A 26,852-nucleotide genomic window follows, 5' to 3' on the forward strand; every position below is an offset into this window, starting at 1 on the left:
TATATATATATATATATATACACACACACACACACAAAAGTAGAAACACAATTCAGCATGCTAAAACAAAGTATAGCTAATTTCAGAATTTTAGCAATTCATTTCAATTTTAATTTTAAAAATTTTAATTTAAAATTGTCATTTCAATTTTGTTTAGACTTTCCAATGTTCAGTTAATTTCTCTATGATGATTATATCACACGTAAATATCTACTTTTCTAACCATTTCAATATAATCAACTACTTAATTCTCATTTATGGTATTTTCACCTGGAGGGCCCTGGCATGTTTTATAACTGACTTTCTTGTTTGTTTTTTAACAGGTTTATTAAAATATAATTTACATACCATAAAAGCATTTTCTATGTATAATTTAATGATTTTAGTCAGTTTACAGAGTTACGCAGGCATCATATAATCCAATTCTAAAATGATGCACTCATCTTCCCGAACGGCCCCATGCCCATTGGCAGTTATTCTCTGTTCCCCCCCTGAGTCCCAAGCAACTGCTATTCTATTTTTTGTCTCTATAGGGTTCCTTCTTCTAGACATTTCATATGAATGAAATCATATAATATGTGATCTTTCACACCTGACTTCTTGCACTTAATAATGTTTTTGAGATTCATTCGTGTAGGCAGTATCATTACTTTGTTCTTTTATGTTGCGTTATATGGATATACCACATTTGTTTAGATGTTCACGAGTTGATAGCCATTTTTCCCACTTTTGAGCTATTGTGAATAATGCAGCTATAAACATTCCTGTACAAGACATAGGTTTTCATTTCTCTTGGGTAGATCCTAGCGTGGATGTGCTATCATATTGCAAATATGTTTATCTTTTTAAGATACATCCAAACTGTTTTCTAAAGCAGCGTGCCATCTTACGTTCCCACCATTAATGTATGAAGGTTCTTGCCTCTCCACATCCTCACCAACTCAAGATTGTCTATGCATTTTTATTAGTCATTTGAGTAGGTGTGAAGAAGTATCTGATTGTGGTTTTAATTTGCATTTCCCTAGTGACTAATAATGTGTATCTTTTCATGTGCTTTTGACCATCTCTAAATCTTTTTTGGTGAAATTTATATTCATATTTTTCCCCCATTTTTTAATTGGGTTATTTTCTTATAATTGAACTGTAACTATTCCTTATATATTCTGAATGCAAGGCCATTGTTGGATGTTATATGATTTGAAAATATTTTCTCTCAGTTTGTTGCTTTTCTTTTCATTTTCTCAGTGGTGTCCTTTGAAATGCAAAAATTTTAATTTTGACGAAGTCTAATATATCAAATTTTTCTTTTATTACTTCTGCTTTTGGCGTCCTATATTTAAATAAATGACTGGTAATTCAAATGGTCCCATACATTTTTGCCTCACATGTGGTCACAAAGATACACAAAGGTTATCATGCAAATACATCATACCCTATAGGAGAAATCAACTAAACATGGTGACACTGTAGTGTTATCATTCTCTGAATCTTCAAAGAGGGAGCACTTTCTAAAGCGTTGTAAAGACCAAATAATAGGTTTCAACTTTAAATTGCCATCAACTCCATAGATGGAAAAGAAACCTGCTCCCCTAAACACTGGAGCATCTCAGGGCTTAGTGCTGGCCTCCCTTGGCTTCCCACACTATTCTCTTTCTTTGCGACATCTTACACTTTCCTGCCTCCCAGGCTATGAATGGTGCCCCCTTCTTCCACTCCCAGAACAACCCCTGTTTACCTCTATGACTGTACTTACATTACAATGGAACTTGTGTTTACAAGTCTCTCACCATCCTACTGTTAGTTCACAAAAATATTCTATTCATCGCTGTATCCACAAATCCTACATATAAGAGAGTTCAAAAATATTTGTTGCATACCTTACCCAAAAAGGGCACAAATTTCCAACCTCATCTCCTATCATGTTTCCATGTAAATGATACCCTAGCTACCCCATTGTTGCTCTTAGAACAAATCTTTGCTTTTGTGCATACTGTTTTCTCTGCCTGAGATAACCTTACCCTCCTTCTCTGTCTGATGCTCATCACATGTTGGCTGAATGCTTGAAAACACTGAATTTATACAAGCACTACACTCTTCCTTAAGCTCAGTCTTTGCCAAGCCTAGGAATAGATATTAAGGCTGGAATAGACAATCTATTAGGAAGCAATATCTACAGAGAGAAGGCACAGATAATTTGGATATTGTCAGGGAAAAGAATGAAGCCCTGATTACCAGAGATGGAAAAAACAAAACAAAACAAACCTGTGTAGTGGACTGCAAGCTGAGAGTCCATATTAGTGAAAGAATGAACTGGATATTGGCAGATAGAAAAAAAAATGAACTGCCAGGTAAGGATTATTGCTCCCCACATTCATAAAAGTACTGGGAACTATAGTGTGCAGAATTCTAAAGCCTGCTATTTGCATGAACAAGTCAACGGAAAAAGCAAAAAGCAATTGGATGGGCAGAAATCCTTGGTTTTGGTTTGTTTCCCCAGTATCACTTAATGCAGATAATACTTCCCGACAGAAGCAAATCATTGCCAAAGGAAACAGTGAAAATCTTAAAATTAATTTATAACTGACTACTGATTCACCATATTATATCTCTGATCTGCAGACACAGTGTTCATCTTCGTCTTTCTGTTTTAGTCCAGAAGACATCATTTTAAGTTTGTATTTGTTTTCTTATCTCTGATTCCTCTGGCTCTATGTGGACCCTAAACCTCTCTCGTCTTAGTACCTGACCCCAGTGTTTCACTGGAGCAGTATTAGCCTTCCTTTGTCCATCTCCGTCAGACCTTTCTCGGTACCACCTCAGCTGGTATTGATTGTATTCTTGATTTTTTTCTGCATGTCCCATGTACTTTGCACAAACCTCTGTAAATCTCTAACTCTGCAATCATTCTTTCTGTGATCAGCTTTGATTTTGCGTGTGGGTTGTAACTGGAAGCGGATTAGACATGGGACACAAGGATTATAGATTTTGATTTTTGAGCATGTTCTCCGTTATAAAATAAGGAATTATAGTCATAAAATAATCACAGCTGGAAATTATTGGTCAGCGTATTTTTCCCTAGAGGAGATATGTGAAAAATTGTTTATGAGCCAGGAAAAAAAGCACTACAGAAATAAAACCTGTACTCAGTGTTTTTATTTCTTAGGCTGAAGATTCAGAGTCTATGAATATTTAAATATAGATGTTTCTTTGATCCAGCAAAAATAACTGGAAAGAAGTTCACATTAAACAGTATATGAATAAAGTAAGCAGACATTCTTTAGAAGTCTGCAATGAGCATTATAAGCACAGACTTCTGTATAGTGTACAAGTGGATTTCGATATTTGTTCCTATCAATGTTTGCACAACAATAAGATCTAAACTCTACATTTGCATGGTTCATATGCAACCAAGCTTACCTTAATGACTTTTACAAATTCAGATATAAGCAATACAGATTCCATTAATTCAAGAAAAAATCCGACAAAAGCCTCTCCACCAGAAGACTATTATAAAGAAAAAAGTGAGTTGGCAGGTAGATCTTGTTTCCTTCTACCAAGAAAGTTAAAGTCACAAAAATAAATTAACAATCAAACGATGCAAAACATCAAAATAGGCTGCAACTTTATGAATTTTAATTCAACTCAACAGGTGTGGGGAACTCTGACCATGCAAAAAAAGAAGCCAGTTTTGGAATTTGTCTTTTTATCTGCTCATCAGTAGGGCATCCCCAATTCTTTGACATGACACTGGCTACTTAGAAGTTGAAGAGGGAAAAAGAGAAATACAATGTCACACTGTTGTTCCAATATTCTCCAGGCTATGCATGGGTGCTTGAAGAATGGATCCCCACTCTTTCTGTGGTAGATCTACCCAAACCAGCAACCAGGTAGCCTTCGAAGGACACAAATACAGTTCTCCGAAGGATGCCTGGGCGACAGAGAGGGCATCACGATCGACCTCCCGTTCCCATACACTGCATTTTGTTCAGTGCACGGTGAAGGAGCAGAACGCCTTCCTCTCTACAAACCCTTCTTCTTCTTTTTTTAAACCTTTAGTCTCTGAGATTAGCATAATTGAATTGCCTATTTTAAGCGGCATTCCCAAGAGAAATGCATGTTTTAATACCTACACGTGTCTCGTCAAGCACTTCTCGAAACTGCCAAGTTTATGTTGTCTTCCTACAACCAGGCACATTTGCCTTCTTTGCAGATGGCAAAAAGAGCTTTTTAAATGACTCTCATCTAGGCAGAAGTCCAGCAGCTGGATTCAGCTGTTAAAAACTTTTGATGTCAAATTAAGTTTTAGTCTGTGTCCAATGTACCATATTCAGCTAGATCATTATTTGCTTACACTCAAAGTTCGTGGGGGACAGTATTTCCTAAACGATCATTTTTCAAACTATCTGCTAGCACTCTCAACTTAATTTAAGTAATGGGCACTGGCAGTTTCTGTGGAAAATGAAGAGGAAAAAGAGTAAGGGAAATCTCATTTTATCAAACAACCAACTAGACCGAGTATGTCAAACACATGTATTTTCATTTCACTAAAGAGAACAGGTTCAACAGAGCATTAAAGAACATATTACCACGGAGACAGGTCTAAGCCAGCATATCAAATCAGGATACATCCAGGTTACCTTTCTGATTTATGGGTCCCACGGCATCCTGCTGCCAAGGTTGAGTCCCACGATAAGAGAGGGAGATTAATTCCAAAGGCATATGTCATCCTTCATCTTATCCCCCCTTCTCCAACAATTATGGATGAGATACCCACATCTAAGGGACGATCAAATTAAGAGCGATAAATACTGCAGGCGTGGCCTAGATCACAGTGAAACAAACCCAAATCAGGCATCTCATGTTCCCTAAAATACAAAAATTATGACAGACTGAACGTATGACAGTATTTGGGCCTCCCACCTCCAGGAGCAGCAAATCCTTATTTCATACCCCAGCCTTTGTGCCACTTGTTCTTTGATTTACAGTACTTGTTTTCACAAGCATTCCACATTTGTAAAATTCCTGTGGTAACTGTCTGGGTGCCTAACATTCATTCATTCATTCATTTATTCATTTCTCAACAAAGGAATCTCCAGTTGTTCCAATTCTCCAATATATGCATTTTGATTTAACATGGAATAAGAATAAATTACTAGTCTGAATTATTGTTACTGTCCTGCTCCATAACGAAAGTTAACATTAAGAATCTGATGACAGGGGCTGGCCTAGTGGCATAGGGGTTAGGTTCGCACGCTCTGCTTCAGTGGCCCGGGCTTCGCAGGTTCGGATCCAGGGCACGGACCCACACACCACTCGTCACGGCATGCTGTGGAGGCATACTACATACAAAATAGAGGAAGACTGGCACAGACGTTAGCTCAGTGACAACCTTCCTCAAGCAAAAAGAGGAAGACTGGCAACAGATGTTAGCTCAGGGACAATCTTCCTCACCAAAAATAAAAAGAATCTGATGACAGTATTTCAATATCTAAAATATATTAAGTTGTGTGGCACCTCGCCATGGAAAACTAAAGCTGAGTAGCACAGATTTTAATTTCTTCAGACATTATAGCGGAAAGGAATTATTTCAAAACATTTTAGACAGCTAAAGATCATGGAGCATGTGTGTGGGAGGAGAGCACCTCCTCAGTGAGCATAATTATTTTCAGTAGGGGACCAGGAGCAGACACAATCATTTTAAAAATGTTCCTTTTTACTGCCTCAAAAGTAATTACAGTAATAATGTGCTGTCTTTCATGTACCAAGATGACACCAGTGACCCAAGATCAGGAGGTTAAATGCTTTGAATTGTGTATCCAGAAGTGAGGATAGTCTTTTCACTGATTCATTGATGTGCTCAGACCCAGTAGCACCCTGTGACCAGGAGCCTGCATTTGCAAGGCCAAGGACTGGAGTAATGGGTGCAGCCTGTAGCCATGTAATTGAATAAAGCTAACCAGCCCACAGAGGGGTCAAGGCTATGACGTCAGCCATGGCCTAATCAAAAGAATTGCCACAGGTAAATAACTAGACTTCGAGGTGCCTCATTAGTTTAGAAACACAGAGGGTATAATTCCCCTAAGATTTTCATTCTAGTGAAAGCAGGAGCTGAAGGGAGCTCTGGCTACTCCGGTTATTTCAGTTGGTTTATAAGTGATCCAGGAATAAGAACATTTCAAACTTGCAGCCTCTTCCATAGGAAAGGTAGGTGAGCTCTCCAAAGCTGTGACCCACCAGCCCGCAGGAAGTCATCTGCAACTGCTGCACCTTCCCAGAGGCCAGTTAGAGCAAGGATTTTCGAAAACGTGGCTCTCAGAACTCCACTGCGTCGTTTACTTCAACAAGCATGTAGGGAGTTGGTTTTTTTGAATGTGCCAGGTAATATATTATGCTATGGGTTGAGACCTTTGAGTATGGTATCGTGCCTGTCCATGAGAAGCTCGCCGACAGACAGCATATACAAGCACCTTGATGAAAATGCATGAAAAGGGTGTGGTACGTTCACAGAGGGAGGCTCTTAGAGAGGCTAGAAGGGCTAGGCAGATGAAAGGGGGACGGGGTGGTTGGCCGAGGAGGAAACAAAGGCATTTGAGGAAGAATGTTGACGATGAACAAAGGCACGGGGATGTGGAATAGCGGCTAAAATGTGGGAGCAGATGGGGCTTCGACTGGTTTATAAAGTGTGAGCCAGGGATTTGTTTCCCTAAAGTTTTAGTTTTACTTCTGTTGTGAAATAATTCATTTTCTCTCTGGTTTAATCTCACTGAGGGCATTTGGAAAATACAGTTCCCCTTCTCTCATCTCCAAATGATGGCAAGTACATGTTTGCAGAGAGAAATAAGCAGGCATTATTGTTAACAGTAGGACTGTTGTTTTAAAATGAGTAATTGCAGAAATGCATTGAGTACAATTACGTGCAGAGCCTGTGGGGAGGTGCTGTGGAGGAATTTAAAAACCCTTCCCTCAAAAAAGCTAATATTTGAAGGAGGGAGACAAACACAAATTTCTTGATTATAGGGGATAGATAATGACCAAGGATGGAAGTAGCCAAAGTAAGCATTCCAAGTTTGAGCTTTGGTCCTCAGATGCAAGGAGAGATTAAGCTAATATTAAATACCATCTCAATAGTCTGGACAATTGTGATGAATCCTATCTGCACTGATTGACCACAGGAGAAATGAGAAATGCAAACGACTGCCAGAAAAATCCCTTATACTTTATTTTAACGATGGCACAGATATGGAATAATGCAACAACATCAATACTTTCAAATGTTATTTTAGAGAAATTGATAAACACAGTGTGGTATATCCATACAATGGAATATCATTCAACCATAAAACAGAATGAAACACTGAAACATGCCACAACATGGACGATCCTTGAAAACACTGGGCTAAGTGAAAGAAGCCAGACACAAAAGGCCAGAGATTATATGATCTGGGAGCATTGAGGAGGGACTCATCAACAGGGTACGGAATTTCTTTTAGGGAGGCAAAGGTTTTTTAAAGTTAGATGGTGGCAATGATTCCACAACTCTGCAAATACACTAAAAATGTTAGAAGGGTGAACTGTATGGTGTGTAAATTATATCTCAATAAAGCTGCTATTTAAAAAAAAAAGGTTGAGACCCCTTCAGCATAATATACAAACCCACAGGCATTGTGCTGTCCCTACCCTCCTCACCTCCTTTCCCATCCCTGCCCCCAAATACTTCAACGGAATATGAAAACGACCTAAAGGATGCAACAAACAAGTGGCCTTTTAGACAGCAGGCTCCACCTTGAGAGAACAAATGAGTTGAACAAAACTTGAAGGAGACTTGAAGAGAACAAGACTAGGAGTTGCTGTTGCTCGCGGCACTTTCCTTTTGAGGGCTATTGCCTTAAGGGCAGAAGACAACACGCTCAGAAGCAAGTCAACCTCTAGGGGGCAAATAACTGCCATGGTCAAACCAGGAAGTCTTTACTGCCCATTTCAAACTTCAGCCCAATCCCGTGGCGCCACGTCACCACGTTTCTGTTTCGTCATCTCCCCCCGCCAATTCCCATATTGCCCCTCTCTGTCAGTTGAGCCTCAAGCCACACTTTCGACATCGTCGCCGCGTCGCCAGCCAGCCGCCCGCCTTTCTTCAGTGGACGTCATCAGCTTTGCTATGAGCAAACTCAACCAAATGGACCAATACCTGGAGGGGTTCCGAATCGAGGCCACCAGGAATCAGCAGGATGGCAGTAAAATGTTCATCGGGGGCCTCTCCGGGAATGTCAGTAAGCAAGGCCTTCTTGACTACCTCAGCCAGTTTGGCGAGGTCGTAGATTTCATTATTAAAATCCACCCAGGCACTGGCCTATCCAGGGGGTTTGGATTTGTGCTTTTCAAAGATAGTGCCACTGTTGAAAAGGTGCTCCAAGTCAAAGAGCACAAACTGGATGGCAAGACGATCCAGCTTAGAAGGGCTAAAGCCGTAGTATCGAGATTCCCTCCCAAAAAGGTTTTTGTGGGAGGGCTGAACCCTCGTCTGTCTGAAGAAAAAATCAGACAGTACTTTGGGACGTTCGGAGTGATTCAGGATATCAAGCTTCCAGTGAATTCCAAAACAAATGAAAGACGAGCTTTCTGTTTTATCACGTATGCTGATGAAAAGGCAGTGAGGAAGCTGTTAGAAACCAGGTACCATCGAATTGGCTCCAGGCGGTGTGAAGTTAAAATCGCATTCCCAAAGGAATATAAGAGGCTGCGACAGCTGGGAGGAAGAGATGCTCCGTTTGCCAGGCTGAGCAGCTCCCGGGATGGAAGAGGCGTCCGGGCAGACCCAAGCGCTTGCGGAGCAAACCAAAATGTTGGCGGGGCCTTTGGAGGCGGCCAAAGCCCTTCTACTGTGCTGGTTCCTGCTCCCTTCTTAGCCTGCAACCAAGGGTTTAATTTTCCTGATCAAATCTACGGCAATTTCCAGCATGCCTACACTAACCAGCCAATTTTTAATAGCTACGGTGGAGAGTATTTGCTTGGTTACAACTACGGGACTCACGCATTCGGGACTACATTCACTAATTACACTGTGCAAATAAACGAGGCAGCTCCCTTTGGTCCTGGTTACCAGGGGATCTATCAGCCGTTCTGAAGACGAAGGATGAATCCTCCACCGCAGGACGACCGCGTCCTCAAAGGAAGTTACGTTACTGCTAAGAAATCACAGATGAGTTTTGTAAGACGCTATCACTATTTCTTCCTCGGCTGTTTCCAGCTGTTGAAAAGAGCCAGTTTTTTTTCATGACCTTTTGACATTGGAGCGATGACAAGATAACACAAGGATTTGAGACTGTTGCTTTATGGAAGTTTATGTTTTCTCAAAAATAAATGGTTACTAGTTTTATATGAAACTCTGTAGGGTCTTCTATTCGGGGTTAGTGTTTTTGTCTTTTTTGGTGAGGGGAATGGGGGAATTTGGGGTCAGTTATGGACTTTTTTTTGGGGGGGGGCCTAGGGTGGTGTGTTTTGGTTAGAGCTATCTTTGTCAGAGAAAGAGACTTCAAAGTTTCTCTTCAGATTTTCTATTCAGCAGGGCCTTCTGGCATTCATTCAACAAACATTGAGTTAGTCTAAGCCAGAAAATATGTTGAGTGCAAGAGAATCAGAGAGAATCAGTCCCAGTCTTAAAAGAGGCAGAAATAACCCAGGAAATATAATACAGTGTGATAAGTCCTAGATAAAGCCTGAGGAAGGATGATGTGGTATTACAGACGCAGGGCATCTAAAACAGAACTTGGGAGGGAGTGGTGCAAGGTTGACTTCAGTGGATAGGCCTTTGCCAACTGACTGTGCTAAGAAGAGAGAGCATGCCAATCAGATACACAAAAGTATTGAAACAGGAATTTAGCACGCAATTTTGGAAGAGAACAAAGAAACCTTCGAAATGTGGAAACAAACTATATGTGGAAAATAAGGGAAAGGAGGTGGGCAGGGGGCTTGAGAACCTCTGTTAACAAAAATATAATGTGTCATAAATACAAGCCACATATGTAATTTTAAATTTTCTAGTCACCATATTTTTTAAAAGCAAAAAAAGATGAAATTCATTTTTCTTTCTTTTTTTCCAAGGAAGATTAGCCCTTAGCTAACATCTGCTGCCAATCCTCCTCTTTTTTTTCTTTCTCTCCCTTTTTTTTTTTTTTTTGCTGAGGAAGATTGGCCCTGAGCTAACATCTTGTGCCCATCGTTCTCTATTTTATATGTGGGATGCCTGCCACAGCATCACTTGATAAGTGGTGCATAGGTCCGTGGCCAGGATCCAAATCGGTGAACCCCCGGCCGCCAAAGCAGAGCACATGAACTTAACTGCTGTGCCACCAGGCCGGCCCCATGAAATCCATTTTAATAATAAACAGTATTTAACATAACAAAAATGTCATTGCAATATGTAATCAAGATAATTACTAATGAGACCTTTTACATCATTGCTTCATACTAAGTCATCGAAATCTAGTGTGTATTTTACAGCACATCTCCGTTCAGACTAGATACATTTCAAGTGCTCAATACACGTAGCTAGCGGGTATCATATAGGACAGCACAAACCTAAATCATAAAGGGGCCTACATTACATGCTGAAGGGTTGAATTCTATCTTTAACGCAATAAGGAGAAATTAAAGGATTTAAAACAGAGTGACATGAAACAGCAAACTTCTAATACATGCCCAACACTGAGCTCCATGCTAGGATTCGAAAATCAATGAGACTCAATCTCTGCCTTCAGGTAATTCCTGGTCAAGAAGGAAAGACAGACACAAAACCAAGATTCTGGTGGGAGTAAATTTAAAATATAAGGAGGAAGTCAATTTTACTTAGAACAGTATGTATCTACTCTCCTTATTAGAATGCAAATATCCTGAGGCCAAAAATATTTCAGTCTTTTTAGTACTCTCCTTAGCATCTAGCAAGGGCTCTTGCACTCAGTAGGAACTTAAAATCAAATATTGAATGATGACACAGGAGCCAAACTGATAAGTATATATGCCACTGTGAATAAGGGAAAGAAACAAGAGAAGGCAACATAAAAAAAAATGAGGTATTTCTTTTCATTTTTAGTAGGAAATATTTGTTATTTAAATATCTGAGTAAGTTGTATCGCTTTGATGGTGGAGAAATTTTAAATATATGATATGTAAATACTCTTAAAAATATGGAGTTTAAATGGAATAATAGATGAGAAACTGCCCTGAAAAGTTAAAATGACTGTACAGAAATCAGCTGTTATACACACACACACACACACACACTCCAAAATAGGCTTGCACTGGAGATTTTGACACTTATTGCCCTTTGGGATGAAATTATATAATATGGAACTTCAGTTTGAAAATATCAGGGGATCAATCAAGCGAGTTAATTTAAATATTGTTCCACATAATGTTTTCTTATTAGAAAACAGGTATGCTACGTTGCCATGAAGAAAAAGAATCCCCAGGTAGACTAACAAGAAAATTCATAAAACTAAATTGTGCTACGCAACAGTCAATGCAGTAGAAATCACGAGGATGTCGGGGCCGGCCCTGTAGCTGAGTGGTTAAGTTCATGCGCTCCACTTGGCAGCCCAGGGTTTCGCTGGTTCGGATCCCAGGCGCGGACATGGCACCGCTCATCAGGCCACGTTGAGGCAGCGTCCCACATGCCGCAACTAGAAGGACCCACAACTAAAATATACAACTATGTACTGGGGGTATTAGAGGAGAAAAAGCAGAAAAAAAGGAAGATTGGCAACAGTTGTTAGCTCAGGTGCCAATCTTTAAAAAAAAAAAAAAAGAAAAGAAATCATGAGGATGTGTATCTGCATGTACTCAGGACAAAGGACAAACGTGCAGATTCATCCACCAGAAAATATTTAGGAGAAATCAGCTTTAGTTTACCAGAGTTAACTAGATGAAGCTTGGTGATTTTTTATTAAGAGCTTCTGTTCCTGCTCCCCCTGAGAATTAACTTGTCTATTGAGTCAGACAAAATATAGCTATATCCACATTTGGCTGTTTGAACTAAGGAATTAAACCAAATAAAGTTTCAGCCAATTCCGAATCAGTATAGCAGATGTTTTGATATTTCAGTTTTGCTCCGTATTGACATTTCAGTTTTAGAAACTATATAAGTTTATTTTTTTCAGTTCCAGCTGGTTCATCTGTTGATTTAGGATAAAAAAAATTCAGTAGAGTTTGGTTCAGATTTCAGCATATTAGATAAGTTCAGCCAATTAGCTTATATTCATTAGTTTTCTTTGTGGGGGAGCTCATGATTAAGTCCAAAGATCTTATTTTGATCATATTTTAGTTGTTAGAAATTAGGTTAAACAATGTTGTCAGAGTTGTGTCAAATCAGCTATTTCTGATCACAGTGGTCCAATTAACCCTGAGACAGCTATACATGTGTGGGGGATCAGAATTGGCCACCGCAAAATGCGTCTCTTTGGCTTGCTTATTTTTAAGAACAAAAGACTCTGAAAGAAACTTTGACCTCTCACCCGACTGCCTAAAAGAATTTAAAATAAAAGGGCCTGTTTCAGGAAGGAGCTAACATCATAAGATAACTGTAGTGTAATATAAAACGGGTCTGTCAGGTCACGTTGTCTACAGCTGGCCCATTTACATTTCCCTCTCCATGTAAATTGCCTTCCACCCCCTTGTAGTCCCAAACCACTACCCCCAACATCCTCCTTTGTCTTTAACTAAAGATGGTATTTAAGATGAGATCCTCTGCCATTCTGGTGAGTTACCCAGTTTTCCTGAGTCTCTCTCATGTATACATGTTATAAAGCTCTGTTTGATATTCTCCTGTGATTCTGTCTCATGGTAATTTAATTCATAACCTAGCCAGAAGGACCCAGAGGATAGAGGATATGACTTCCTCCCCTACACATGTGTTTATGTATATGCATGTGTTTAGATGCTATCTAAGAAAAAATAAGATGTGAAAGTCCAGGTTCAAAAGGGTTTGTTACTCTTAAAAAGATAATGGCTGGGTCATATTTTCATTTATATTTTCATATGGTCTGGATTGACCATGGAAATGCTTATATGGTAATAATTATATGCCCTAATGGCAGATCGAAACTGAAACAGCCAAGTTTAATTTCCTGACATTAGAAATAGATATTCTAGTAAGACTACTGATTAGTCAACTTTCTATTTCTGAGTTTACATGCTATTGGTATCTACATCCCCATATCTGGAGAAACTAGATTCCTGAGAAGAAGAGCAAAAGCCAGTAAAGAGTTAGAAAATAGGACCTAGGAGAAAAGATCCTGTAGGGGGCTGGGTTATGATAGAGAAAAAGTGCCTAAGGGATAATTAAATATAACCCTTTAACATTTTGAATAGCTGATAAAAAAAGGAGAGCAAGGCTGGATGGCAGTTTGTAAGGTAAGTTAAGCTGGAGCCTATAGTTTTGTTTTGCAGAAAAAAGACCTTTAAAATTATGTCATGACAGTGTAAATAATTGCAAATATACATTATCTATGGACCTAGTGGAATCTTCATTTCTGAATATACTTAGAGATAAAACTCCACCAAATTTGGCTGCTTTGGTCTAAATCCACGGTTCTCAAACCTGGCTCATCATAAGAATCCCCTAGAAGGCAGTGAAAAAAAAATTTGCGTACTCCACTACTCGTGGAAAATTTGATTCAGTAGCTCTGGTTTCGGACCAGGAATCTATTCTGTAAAGCTCCTCAGGTGGACTCTAATGATGATCCAGATATGAGAACCATAGAGATAAGAAAATGGAAGATCAAGATCAAGCTGCCAGTGCATTCGCTGTCTGGCATTGGCTTCCTGGTTCATAGCCCGCTATCTTTTTGCTGTCCTCCCATGGCAGAAGAGGGCAGGGATCTCTCTGAGGTCTCCTTTGTAAGGGCACCAATCCCACTCCTGAGGGCTGTGCCCTCACGACCTAATCACCTCCCAAAGGCCTCCTCTCCAAATTCCATCACACTGGGGAGCATGGTTCAACAGTTGAGTTTGGGGGGCACACATTCAGTCTATGGCAGGAACCTTTTAAGGTTCAGATTCTGAATTCTGTGATAAGCGTTATATGAAGAGCTCATTCAGCTCTAGGGTCTTCTGACTATTTGGAAAGGGTTAATATACACACATGAACCAGTCAGTTTTTACTTCATATATACTGCCAACATCCTCAACTGTATAAGACAGCATCAGTTAAAAACTTTTATAGTAGTCCCCGAAACATATTTTTATTGAATTTAAGATATATGAAAGAAGATCAAACATCTCTTTTCAAAGAAGCAGAGGAGACCCCCCACTGTGGAGACCAGCAGAGTTCCTGCTAGTTAATACACTACGATACATTAGTATTGTAAGGCATGTCATATTTTTTAAAAAGATGGACTTTGAATGGAATTGAATTTAGAAAATACAAGAACTCCTAATTTATGGAATAAATTAAATTTTCTATAAATTGTCTCGCTTTGTTTTTCTTTCCCCCCAATCCATTAGATTTCTCACTTGCTAATTCCACAATCTGTATTCTTACAAATGCATGGGACATCTTCCCATTGTCTGCTGTGGAACTAAGCCCTGAAGTGCAGACACTATTCTTTAATTTACGTTCATGACTGCGAAAGTCCTTTTTAGTGATACACAGCTTTCAAGCATCCCTTCTACAGCCAAGAATCTGAGGACAAGTTGTGGATAAATGTTTACCACCTCTGGAAATATGTCCTGGCCAAAAGCCCATGTTCATGCTATGGAAATGAGCTCTGCCGTGGTGGTGCTTGAGACGAAGGTAGTTGGCTGCCCGAGCTGATAAAAATCCTTAAATATCCATTTATTCAGTATAATATGTTTCACAATTACTGTTGACATTGAAAGACAGTAACTGATAGACGTTAATTAATTCCCCTCCATTTATACTTTTCCATAATCTTCAACATTCCTTCTCACAGACAGAAGTGTGTAAAAGGGGGACTTCTGTAAATAATAGCTGTCAATTTTGCTAGCTATAGTCCTTGCTGTAAAACTATATAATTCATTGGTCTGTAAAAGAGCTATCATATAAAATATATTAAAGGATCTATATAAATGCAAATACAACAAAAAATACAATTGATTTTTATGGATTTTAAGTCTTAAATATAAGTAAAAGCTCTGTAGACTACAAGACACAGTCTGATAAAATGTCAAAATGGTTCCCTAAGGGAAATCAGAATGATGTTCCAGAATACCATTTTTAACAGCCCCCACTGTTCCTTGATACGCCCTGATTTGGTTGGGGGAAGGGTTGTCACAGAACTGCTAAAAACGCTCCTAAAAAATAAAACCATAAGACGGTATCACTTAAAAGGAAAAGACACACAGTAGCTGTCCCCAAATGTTTCTGCTGAAATTCGCTTTTGTAATTCCATTTATACAGTCACATGGACACACGGGACTTCTAACTCGTCCATTAAAACCCTAATAAAGATTTCATTTGAAAAAATAAATAACAACCACCACGTAGTATTTATATTTTACGGTAAAGTCAATGTCTTCGGAGAAAACTAATCAGCTAATAGCCATCATTACTCCCTGGGTACATGATTTATTTCTGCCAAGCAGAGAAAGAAAGATTTGAGTAATTTTCCTAGCCCTTAGAGACAATCAGGGACAACACTGAAATCTTTTTGCAACTCCTTATATCAAGCAGTAGAGCAGACTGATTAGTTCTCCTGGGTCTCACAATCTAAAACTCAAAAAAACCAACAGTAATAGTAAAAATAACAGTAGCTACTATATTTCAAGTTCAGCTTATTTGCCAGACCTGACCTAGATGTTTACACGTGCTATCTTACTCAGTTTACCCTCACAAGGACCATTTGAAGAAATTGCTAATTGTTTATATCATATAAATAAGGAAGCCATAGTTATTTGTGTATAAAACCACAGCTGCTCAGTGGTAGACTCAGGCTGTGAATGCAACTCTTGGAAATTCCCTGGGGCCTGTACGCTTTTTACCGTATGACGCCGCCTCTCTTCGCATAACGTCATGTGCAAAGTAGGTCAGGCTAACACTTTCATGGTCTTCTAAGAAAAAAGCATTCAAGTAAAGATAAGAATAAAGTTCAGAAACATCCAGATTAAACATAAAGTGGTTAGGACATGAGGTGAGAAAGTAGTGGTAACAAGAGTAAACATAAATTGGAAAACAAAAGGCTCTACTTGGAAAGCTATATAAAGAATACATTTTCAAATCATGGAACTGCCATGACACTCCATTTTTTAAGAAAAAGAACTAGGCTCCAAGAAAAAAGATGATACAACACTTTTGATATTTGGCCCTGAATGCTCCACTGACCGGAAATATACTATAGAAAATTGTGTGGTGTTGGTACAAAAAAAAAAAGGGACATAAAGCCAAAATTAGGCTTAAAGAAAATAATCCTTTTATCTTGGGATAAGAAGCTTCATCTTTAAGCTTTGCCAAGTATTATCTTCCAATATTGCCAAAATATAAATGAAAAATAGAAGAGTAAGTTTGTGAAAAGTTGGAGGCAGGCAGCAAACTGAACTCCTCATTTCCCGGTATTTCATCTAGGAAACATTCCTAATTCTGATATGTTAGCCCTTGATTGAGTTATCTTTACTTCCGGCTATATCTTAAAATAGTGATGTTAAAAACTTCTAGCTTAATGGCATCACCAACTATACCAGCTTATGCTACTCCTGACTGGTATCCTCATCTGGTTATAAAGAGGTGACTCTCGGGCCACACCAATCTGTTTTAATGCGAGGCTGGACCCAAAGCTAAGAATTTTTTTTTTTTTGCCAGTGATTTCTTTTCAAAGAGTACCTCTATTTGTGCGCGTGCCTGTGTGCGTAGGTGTGCCTGTATGTGTGTCTAAAAGCCAAACCTGAAGGCTGCAGCAGAAATTGGATTAGATGAGGTTTCTTCAGTGAACTATAGAACACACACAAAAATGTCAGGAGAGGCTGGTTTTAGAAGCTTGAGACAGAGTGAATTAAAATCCCTGAACAGGGACTCAGAAGTCTCTGAAGGCAACAACTACCAACAGCTAACGTCTTTAGAGAACACCTTCCCCCCACAAAATGTGCTGGGATAGAAGAGGGGGAAATGCTGTAACAAAAAAGGAATTTATTGAAGCTGAAATACTCCTTCTGCCTGTGAGTCACCTTGGAAATAACAAATGAAGTAGATGGAGGGAAAAACCATATTTGTGTGTATCCTATGCGAACAGATATATGGCAGGGCAGAGAAAGATGTGTTTATATATACACATCCACAAACACAAATTTTCCTAAAGGACTTCTCAAGTCTCAAGAGCCTGTGCAAGTAATTCCTACAATACAGGAAAAACTCATATCCTTGAAAATTAACTGAAAAAAGGAGACTTACTTTTAATCCACCAACAACGTGCTGTCCCTGAAGTCAATGTCCTATATAGACTTTGAGGTTATCAGGAAGCATATTATCTGTTTCTGTTGCTTTAGAGAGTATCATGGGAATAACAAACCAGGGAGATTCAGATGGGAAATGAGAATTGGAGCAAGTTTTACATTAAAAGAACAATATTGCAACAGAAGGAGCATGATCTAATGCTAGTACATTACTTTGCATTACTACAGCCTAGTAAAGGAAATGGAAACCGGGGGCTGGCCAGGTGGCACAGTAGTTAAGTTTGCACGTTCTGCTTAGGTGGCCTGGGGTTCACTGGTTCGGATCCCTGGTGCGGACATGGCACTGCTTGGCAAGCCATGCTGCGGCAGGCTTCCCACATATAAAAAAGTGGAGGAAGATGGGCACAGATGTTAGCTCAGGGCCAGTCTTCCTCAGCAAAAAGAGGAGGATTGGCAGTGGATGTTAGCTCAGGGCTAATCTTCCTCAAAAAAAAAAAAAAAACAAAACAAAACAGAAATTGAAACCAAACTTAGCTATGTGACTTTTCATACACAATATGAGTGAAGATTAATGTTTGGGGTTTTAGGGAAATGTGCACAATTAATTACATGCTATAGTTTGGGTCTCTAATGAAGATAGCTTTTGAAGTATACTTCAAATAAAAATATTGATTCTCAGGCTGGCAGGTGGCGTAGCAGTTAAGTTCGCACATTCCTCTTTGACGGCCGGGGGTTTGCCAGTTCGGACCCCCTGTACAGACATGGCACCGCTTGGCACGCCATGCTGTGGTAGACATCCCACATATAAAGTAGAGGAAGATGGGCACAGATCTTAGCTCAGGGCCAGTTTTCCTCAGCAAAAAAAAAAGAGGAGAATTGGCAGCAGATGTTAGCTCAGGGCTAATCTTCCTCAAAAAAAAAAATATCAATTCTCTATTAAAACTATCTTAAACAGTTATCATGAAGATCCATATTTAACTCCAAATATTTTATTTAGCAGTGACTACAATAATCCACAGAGGGCAACTACATGATGTCTATGGCTTGAAGCTACAAATGTCATTGCCAAGACAATGGTCAAGACATTTGGGCATTTATTCAGTCTTTAGTAAGTGACTTCTGTAAACAGAGCTTTGGAACAGGGGTTTGTGTGTCTGTGTGTGTGTGAGTGTGTAGGAAGAAAGAAATTTAATACGAAGGAAACAGAAGCACAGCCCCTACTGTTGGGAAGATTACAACTTATTTGGAGAGAAAAAACAGCCACACAACAGGCACCCCCAACAATATGTCCAAAATGAGGTCCTTGCCAGATTACAAACCACTGAAGAAACAAGTATCCATTATCATAGTAATAATAAATAGATAAATAAATATCTAAGTAAATAGATGAAGAGCGGGATAACCCCTGAGAACGTTACAGGGATTGCTGCAGTTAGAAAAATCATCATTTGCAGCCATCACAGTAAAGACTAATACAGGCAAAACTCATCATGGACACCAAATCTGGAGGGGTCAGTTTGATCAGGCAGGAGCAGGACATTTTCACGGTCTTACGATGTCTTCCCACATATGCCTTATTATTTGTAAAAAAACAATAGCAACTATACCATTGAGAAATTAGCAACGCCTTGTCTAAATGATAAAATTAACATCGCCAATAAGGTACAGATGTACACCGTGTGTCTATGGATGTGATGCCCTGGGAAGGACACATCATTTACGTAGTATTCCATCCCAGGTTGTGTGACCCAAATCTACTCATCAGGAAACAAGAGATGAACTCAAAATGAAAAACATTATTGCTTTTAAAGCCCGGCATTCTTCAAAGCTGTAAATATCTTAAAAGACAAAGAGAGGCTGAGGATCTGTTCCCAACAAAAACTATGTGATTGATTGGGTAAACTGAAAAAATCCGAATGAGGATGGACGATTAGGAAAGGAATGTCCTTATTCTTAGCAAATACAGACTGAAGTATTTAGGGATGAAGGGGTAAAAGGGTATGATGTTTGCAACTTACTTTCCAGTGGTTCAGAAACATTGTGTGTGTGCGTAAGGAGGCAGCAAGTGAGCCAACTTGTAAATATGTGAATCTTGGTAAAGAGGATTCAGGTGTTCTTATCCTATTTTTGCAACTTTTCTCAATGTTTGGAATTATTTCTAAATAAAAGTAAAAAAGAGGTGTATTTATTGCTCTCCTTCTTCCCTTCCCCAACACACGCAGAGCGTCGATTTGGATTATTTTTTTATACTCTATACCTTGTTTGGCTGCAAGTCCACATCCACCCAGAAACCTAAGCCAGAAACTTGGAAATCATAATGAAACCCATTTAAAATACCAACAAATTTTAACGAGACAAGCCGATTCCAGAGTTCATATGAAAAGATAAGCAAATAATCATCATAACATTTTGAAAAGAGAAGAGCAAGCAGGAGGATCAACTCTACTAGGTATTAAAATTTAATAGAAAGCCCCAAAATAAAACACAGTCATATTGTTGCAGGAATGGACAGATCGATCAATGGAATTGAATAGAAATGCAGAAATTGAGCCAATGCATAGTGACATGGAAAGATATAGAATAAACAAATTAACAGTGGTTAAAGGGGAAATGTGGGGTAGGAACTAGGTACAGGGGTGGAAGGGAGACTTTTCGCCATGTACCTGTTTATACTTGTTCATTTTTGGGCCCTGTGAATCTATTCACAAATTTAATTAATTAAATGTAAAAAATAAAAACAAAAACACTTCTTTTGTTGACGTTACTGAATTTGTAAGTGTGACAGAGAGCAACAGTGCCCAAGTCTTTCCATGTGCTTAGGTGAATTCTGTTCTGAATTCATCCCAGATTGGACAAGAAGAAACTAGTGGCTGCACATTCAGGGTCATATTGCAAAGAGCATCATCGAACAGTCGATTTAATTCACAGAGTCATCTAAAGGAATCTAACTTTGATTTTACCTTCCCTAAGGCCGAACACGAGGAAGGGGCTTTTAGTGGTGTTATATGGAATATAAATTCTCCAACAGCATCACATTAAAATCACAGTAAGTCTAATGCTTAGAAATCCTCGAATGTCCATAACCCTTTAAGATATCCATGAGACATTTACATGTAGAAAAAGCCTGGCAGCTAACAGACTATCTACTTAATTATACTGTCTACTTGATTATAACATATAACACATCTCATATATATATATATATATATATATATATATATATATATATATATATGCAAAAACATTCTTTCTTTCTCCGATACTTACTTTTTTATAGAAGATGCTTCAGGTTAAGAGGATAGACAAACCATATAACAGAGAGCCTAGCGAATGCTTGTTGAAAATATCAGAAACCTTAATTGTATGATTATATGACCACCCTTAAGTCATTTAGGATTAACCAGAACCTAATCAACTGCAAAGGTGCCCGTCACCCCACCACTATGACATGAGTGGTTGACATTCCGTATTTCATGCCAGAGCATGAGGAGTCAACTTTTAAGTAACATACTTTCAAGCTTCATATTGCCTTTCCAATATGTATACTATGGGGGCCGGCCGGTGGCACAGTGGTTAAACACGCACGTTCTGCTTCGGCGGCCCGGGGTTTGCCAATTCGGATCCCAGGTGTGGACATGGCACCACTTGGCAAGCCATGCTGTGGCAGGCGTCCCACATATAAAGTAGAGGAAGATGGGCATGGATGTTAGCTCAGTGCCAGTCTTCCTCAGCAAAAATAGGAGGATTGGCAGATGTTAGTTCAGGGCTAATCTACCTAAAAAAAAAATGTACACTATGTACACAATAGCAGAAAGGGTCACTGGTTCATCACCTCATTCCATAAAATGTGGAGATCATGGATGAAACGCATTGGTGTTGCTGGACGTGAAAGACTCAAGGCTGGGGCCATCCTATGACCAGCAGCCAGTATTAGCGACCCATCCTCTGAAAGTCAGTGAAGCAGAAAAATCTCCTCCAGAAATCAAGTGCAGCTTTTAAGTCCTACTCCTTTAAATCATGATACATATTTTTATATTTTTAATTTTGTTTTCTCAAAACTTAAGTGCTTATAAAATCAAAAACATCCTAATACGGATCATCAAAGGGAAACTTCTTAGTTCTCACCCAATTGATCGTCTTCCAACATTATAAAATTTAAATAGAGTATATTAATATCTTTTCCTTATGTATGATCCAAAAGATCCCCAAAGACAATAATTGCCACATCAGAGAATTGTATACACTTTTAATATTTTCATCCACTCACAACTTAGTCGGTCTTCTTTTTTTTTTTTTTTTGTGAGGAAGATTCGCCCTGAGCTAACATCTGTTGCCAATTTTCCTCTTCTTTTGCTTGAGGAAGATTAGCTGTGAGCTAAAATCTGTGCCAGTCTTCCTCTATGTTGTATGTGGGATGCCTCCACAGCATGGCTGATGAGTGGAGTAGGTCCGCACCTGGATCCGAACCCACAAACCCAGGTGGAACGCACAAAACTTTAACCACTCGGCCAGGGGCTGGCCCCCTTAGTTGGCCTTTTGAATAACACTTTTTGAAATTCATTTTGAGGAGTTTTTCTCCTCCTCCTCCTTAGTTTCTCCATGGTGACAAAATTTCTCGAGTTCTTCCTCTTGATTTTGTTTTCCATTTACCATGTTTCCTTCGAAGACATAGTTGATGCTTAGGATGCTTCTTTATTCACACATTATCAGATGCAGAATTCTAAGATGTCCCCCAATGAGTCAAGCCTGTGCTTCTGACTGACTGGCTAGAAATTAGAGGTTCCATGACCCCCTCCTCAGGTTTGATTAAGTTGCCAGAGTAACTGAGAGAAACATCTTACTTACTAGATTACAGATTTATTATAAAAGGATGTATCTCAGGAACAACCAGATGGAAGAGATGCATAGGACAAGGTATGAGGAAAGGGTATGGAGCTTCTATGCCCTCTCTGGGAGCACCACTCTCTCCAAATCTCCATGTGTTCACCAACCCAGAAGCTCTCTGGACCCCGTCCTTTTGGGTTTCCATCCTTTTGGGTTTCTATGGAGGCTTAATTACATAGGCATGACTGATTAAACCATTGGCCATTGGTGACTGATGTCAACCCCCAGGTCCTCTTCCTTCTTAGAAAGTCAGGGGGATGGGACTGAAAGTTCCAACCCTCTCATCACCTGGTTGGTTCTCCTGGCCACCAGCCCCTATCCTTAGGTGCTTTCCAAAAGTCACCTCATTCACATAAAAGGCACCTTTTTGGCTATCATCACTTAGGAAATTGCAAGAGTTTTAGGAGCTGTGACAGGAACAGTGGACGAGGACCAAATATATATTTCTTATTATAAATCACAATATCAGAGCGTGTTTCATCCAAAAATGAACACAGCCCAGCCAACACCTAGAGTGCAGCCTTGTGACATCCTGAGATCTCTGATCCTTTGACTGAGATCAGAGATCTTCTGACCTAGTTAGGGCTATATCAACATTTGTGAATCATTAAAATTGTGAGACAATGTATGCTCTTTTTAAGCCACTAAATTCGTGGTAATTCGTTAAGCAGAGATAGAAAATTAGTACAGTCATAGAATTCTCACTTCTAAGAAACCATTCATTCTTCCAATCAATGAAATCGCACTTCTAAGAACCTTTTCTTAAATAACAGGAAGATGGGTAGAAAATTCTCCCAAGCTTCTAAATGGTCAACACCTAAGACAATCACAAAATGAATTTACTCAGACATGGCAACGAGGCAGGATTTTTCAGTGGGGTTTATGGATGACATTTATTTATAATCACACTTCATATTTCATGTAGTGAAAACTAGAGTTTCGGGAGCATGTGAAGCAGAGAAGAAGGTTAAGGCAGGATTTCTCAAAATGGGCTCCTGGACTGTCTGCATCTGTATCACTCGGGTGCTTCTTAAAAATGTGAAGTCCCAGGCCACTTCCTCTTCTCAGACCTACTAGATATGAAATGCTGGGGCTCAGAAATCTACTTTTTTTTTTTTTTTCAAGATTGGCACCTGAGCTAACAACTGTTGCCAATCTTTTTTTTGTTGTTTTTCTTCTTCTTCTCCCCAGAGCCCCCCAAGTACATAGTTGTGTATTCTAGCTGTACGTCCCTCTGGTAGGTGCCATGTGGGATGCCACCTCAGCATGGCCTGATGAGCGGTGCCAGGTCTGCGCCCAGGATCTGAACCCATAAAACCCTGGGCCACCAAAGCGTGGAACATGTGAAATTAACCACTCGGCCATGCGGCCAGCCCCAGAAATCTACATTTTTAACAAGTTCCCCAGAGGATTAATTCTGCACATAAAATTTTAGAACAAATGAGTTAGCACTGGTTTATAACCCTGGATTCCATTAGATATAGCTAGAGACCTTTTAAAAAATACCAATCCTTAGGCCCCACTCGATTAACAGAGACTCTCTCGTATTGGGACCAGGCACAGGCAGATATAAAATCTCTCCATGTGCTTTGAGGAGCCATGGTTGAGAATCACTGCTTCAATAGGAGTGTTGAAGCCTACTGATCAGGATGAAGTTAGGTGATGGTTTCATAAATATCAGGTAGATGGAATTCTCATTCACCTAAGAGTTCGTGCTGAAGAGAAAAAGGAGGACTAAAACCTCAAGACACAGACTGATGTAGAGAAGGTACCCTCGGGAAAATAGAACAGAGAAGACAAGCTAGAATGACTGTTACATTCCTTTGACTCTAACCTTCTCATTGATCCTCTTTCAAACATCTTTTCCATCTTCTGAAGTCTCCCTTCTCTACCCCTTTTACACACCACAGTCACTGTTATTCTCTTTATATACAATAGTTCTTCCTCTCACACTGTCCACATTATTGTCGTCCATTTCATATCATAAAGTTATCTATTTTACTAAAGCTTTTACTTCATGCACTGTTTATCCAAGGTGTTTCTTTGGGGGAATGGGGTAGTCATACTGGTAAGGAGCAAGCTGAGTGATTTAACCAAGGTAACCTGTCAGGAAAGAGCCACAAAGTGATACAAGAGTGAGAAATAAGATGTATTTCTACTGTGGGCAGTCAAACAGTTAAACACCAATGTACATGCAATTTATGTTCATCTGTTGTATGCCCTTAACGTTGCCTTCTTAGACTTGAAGCTGCTTGAGATTACACTCCCAAATCTTGGATAAGATCCTCAGTTTTCACGAAGATCCATGTGAATGTAGACTTTTACTTGCTTTTTGATGATGATGATTTTCTTTTAAATTAAACTCCATCTGGAATCTTATCTTTCTTTGTCCTAAAGATTTTACTTGTAAATAATAGGATTCATATTATTCTCTTTTTTCATTTTTGACTCTTTTTCTCAAAATCTACAGTTAATTGCACTAGACCAGGGAGAAACTGGCAGTCAGCTAAGCGGTTCACTATGTACTCCACATATCTGCATAGATTTTCCTCCACTTCCCAATCATTTGATTACATTTTGCTGTTGTTAAAGTCTCAATCATGCCTGCCATTGTTTTCTAATAATTTGATCCTAATCATTGCTTGAAAAGCAATTCACCGAAGCAAACTACTTGCTCTGATGGAGGCACGGCTTTGTAAGCTAGGAAAATTTCCTTAGCTTTTTATTCCAGGCCAGCCTTCTGCACTCGGACTGGTGTGCTTGTTTTATAGTGATGTCCTAATTCCACAATTGACGCCACTACTTGCTTGAGGTCAAACACCATCCCTGACCTGGTCTGGAGCCGACATTCTTTATACCTTCTTGGAAATGAATCCCTGGCAATTACCATTTGTAGGAGGGGTGATCTCAGATTAAAAATCTAAGATTTGTGAAGTATAAATATCTGTCACACAAATTTTCCATGGAAAACCATGAAATAACCCAAGAGAAATATATATTCTACCTTTTTTCTTATGTTTAATGGAAGTCTTGCCATACTTCCAATTACCACTGCTTCTTGTTTATTTTATCAGTTTATATTGGGTGAAAATCAGTGTCAGTTCATGCAGAACTGTTCTGTTGCTTTTGTCCCAGGCTTAATTTGTAGCCCTGGTTTGTCTATATGTAATGCTTTGATACCATTTATGTACAAACCTTAAAATGTACATGCTTCATTTTCACTGTTTTTCTGAAAACCATCTATGAAAACTTGACGTGACGATGGTGAAACAAAACCCCGATGCCTTCCTTCAGTGACATTCCCTTAGGTGATTGAACATTATTTTTCAGTTTTCTTGCACATTGGAATTAGCGTACTGACGAGGCAAATCTTTTGATGTTAGTCAATATTTACCTTCCTTCCATCCTATAAGATAGATTCAAGGGTCCTCCTGTACTCTGATGGGGGGAGAGCCTGCATCTCAGTTCCAATTGAATACTGACTTTAACGTGAGCTAGCCACATGACAATTATATCAAAAAGGGTATCTTCATTTGGGATCTTCCCTTAAGGGGATAAATCTCTACCTTGTCCTCAAGAACAGGGATACAAATTGTTATTTATATGTGTTCAGATAGCTTGGTGCCACCATATGTCGAGGGGAAAGGATTAACAAGGGTCTATACCTCAATAAGCACAATTATATGCACCTGACCTACATATGCCAGGCCTAAAAAGTATCACCAGCGGTTAAATGGAATTAACTACAAAAAGAAATGATACATCCTACACTTAGTCAACTGCAAAAATGGCATTCTTAGTGAACTGTGCTTGTCTGTCCTGGAAGTTGTGCTACTGGGGTTTGGGTTACCACACGTGTTTAAGGGCACCTTTGCCTTAACTCAGGCAGAATAAAAGATCAAGCCCAGTGTATGTAAAATGGGCAAATGATCCTATGTTTCATCTGTCACTACTGAGATTTTGTGTGTGGAACTGAGAACACTAAGATTCACTGGGGGTAACTCGAAAATCAAGGTGACAGTCATGTATCTGAGAAAGTACAGAGGAAGATTATCCTGCTAACAGGATGATTGCCTAGAAAATACTTTGAAGCTTTTCTTGACAGTGATCAAGTGATATTTGGCCTCCTTTAGGGAGCATATAGCACATTCCTTATCCATAAAAGAAGTCCACATGCCACTTAATCACCATGCACTTACAGCAAACAAGTCCTAGTCAAAGAGGAAGTAAGAAGAAATGAAGCATACAGAAATGCCGGCACATTTTGGAGAATTTATTTTCATCCCATGGAAAATAGGTAATAAGTAAATTGCTTGCTACTTCAATATTATAGCTGATGCTGAGTGCTTTTAACCTCACACATAGAATACAAACATACACACCCTTGGTTTGACTTTTTCATGAGTTATCTATCCTTTAACTCTCTTGAAACAAGGCAAGAACAGTTTTATAGTTAGAGAACCTGCTCTCTCCTGTGTGATATTTATCATCTATAGAACCAACTATATTTGGCAAAATGAATTGGTATCTCATCTTTAAAAATGCATTGTGACTTATAAAACAAGATCAGTGAA

General features: G+C 39.2%; 1 long non-coding RNA gene and 1 pseudogene across 5 annotated transcripts in view; one reads left to right on the forward strand and one right to left on the reverse strand.

Annotated features, from left to right (window-relative positions):
• The window catches only part of LOC139080947 (uncharacterized), a 716,757-nt gene that overhangs the window by 22,728 nt on the left and 667,177 nt on the right, over positions 1-26,852 (reverse strand). The window lies entirely within an intron of this gene.
• On the forward strand, positions 8,061-9,373 carry LOC103555865 (heterogeneous nuclear ribonucleoprotein D-like pseudogene; annotated as a pseudogene).

This window comes from Equus przewalskii, chromosome X (assembly GCF_037783145.1).
Source record: "Equus przewalskii isolate Varuska chromosome X, EquPr2, whole genome shotgun sequence".
Taxonomy (NCBI): domain Eukaryota; kingdom Metazoa; phylum Chordata; class Mammalia; order Perissodactyla; family Equidae; genus Equus; species Equus przewalskii.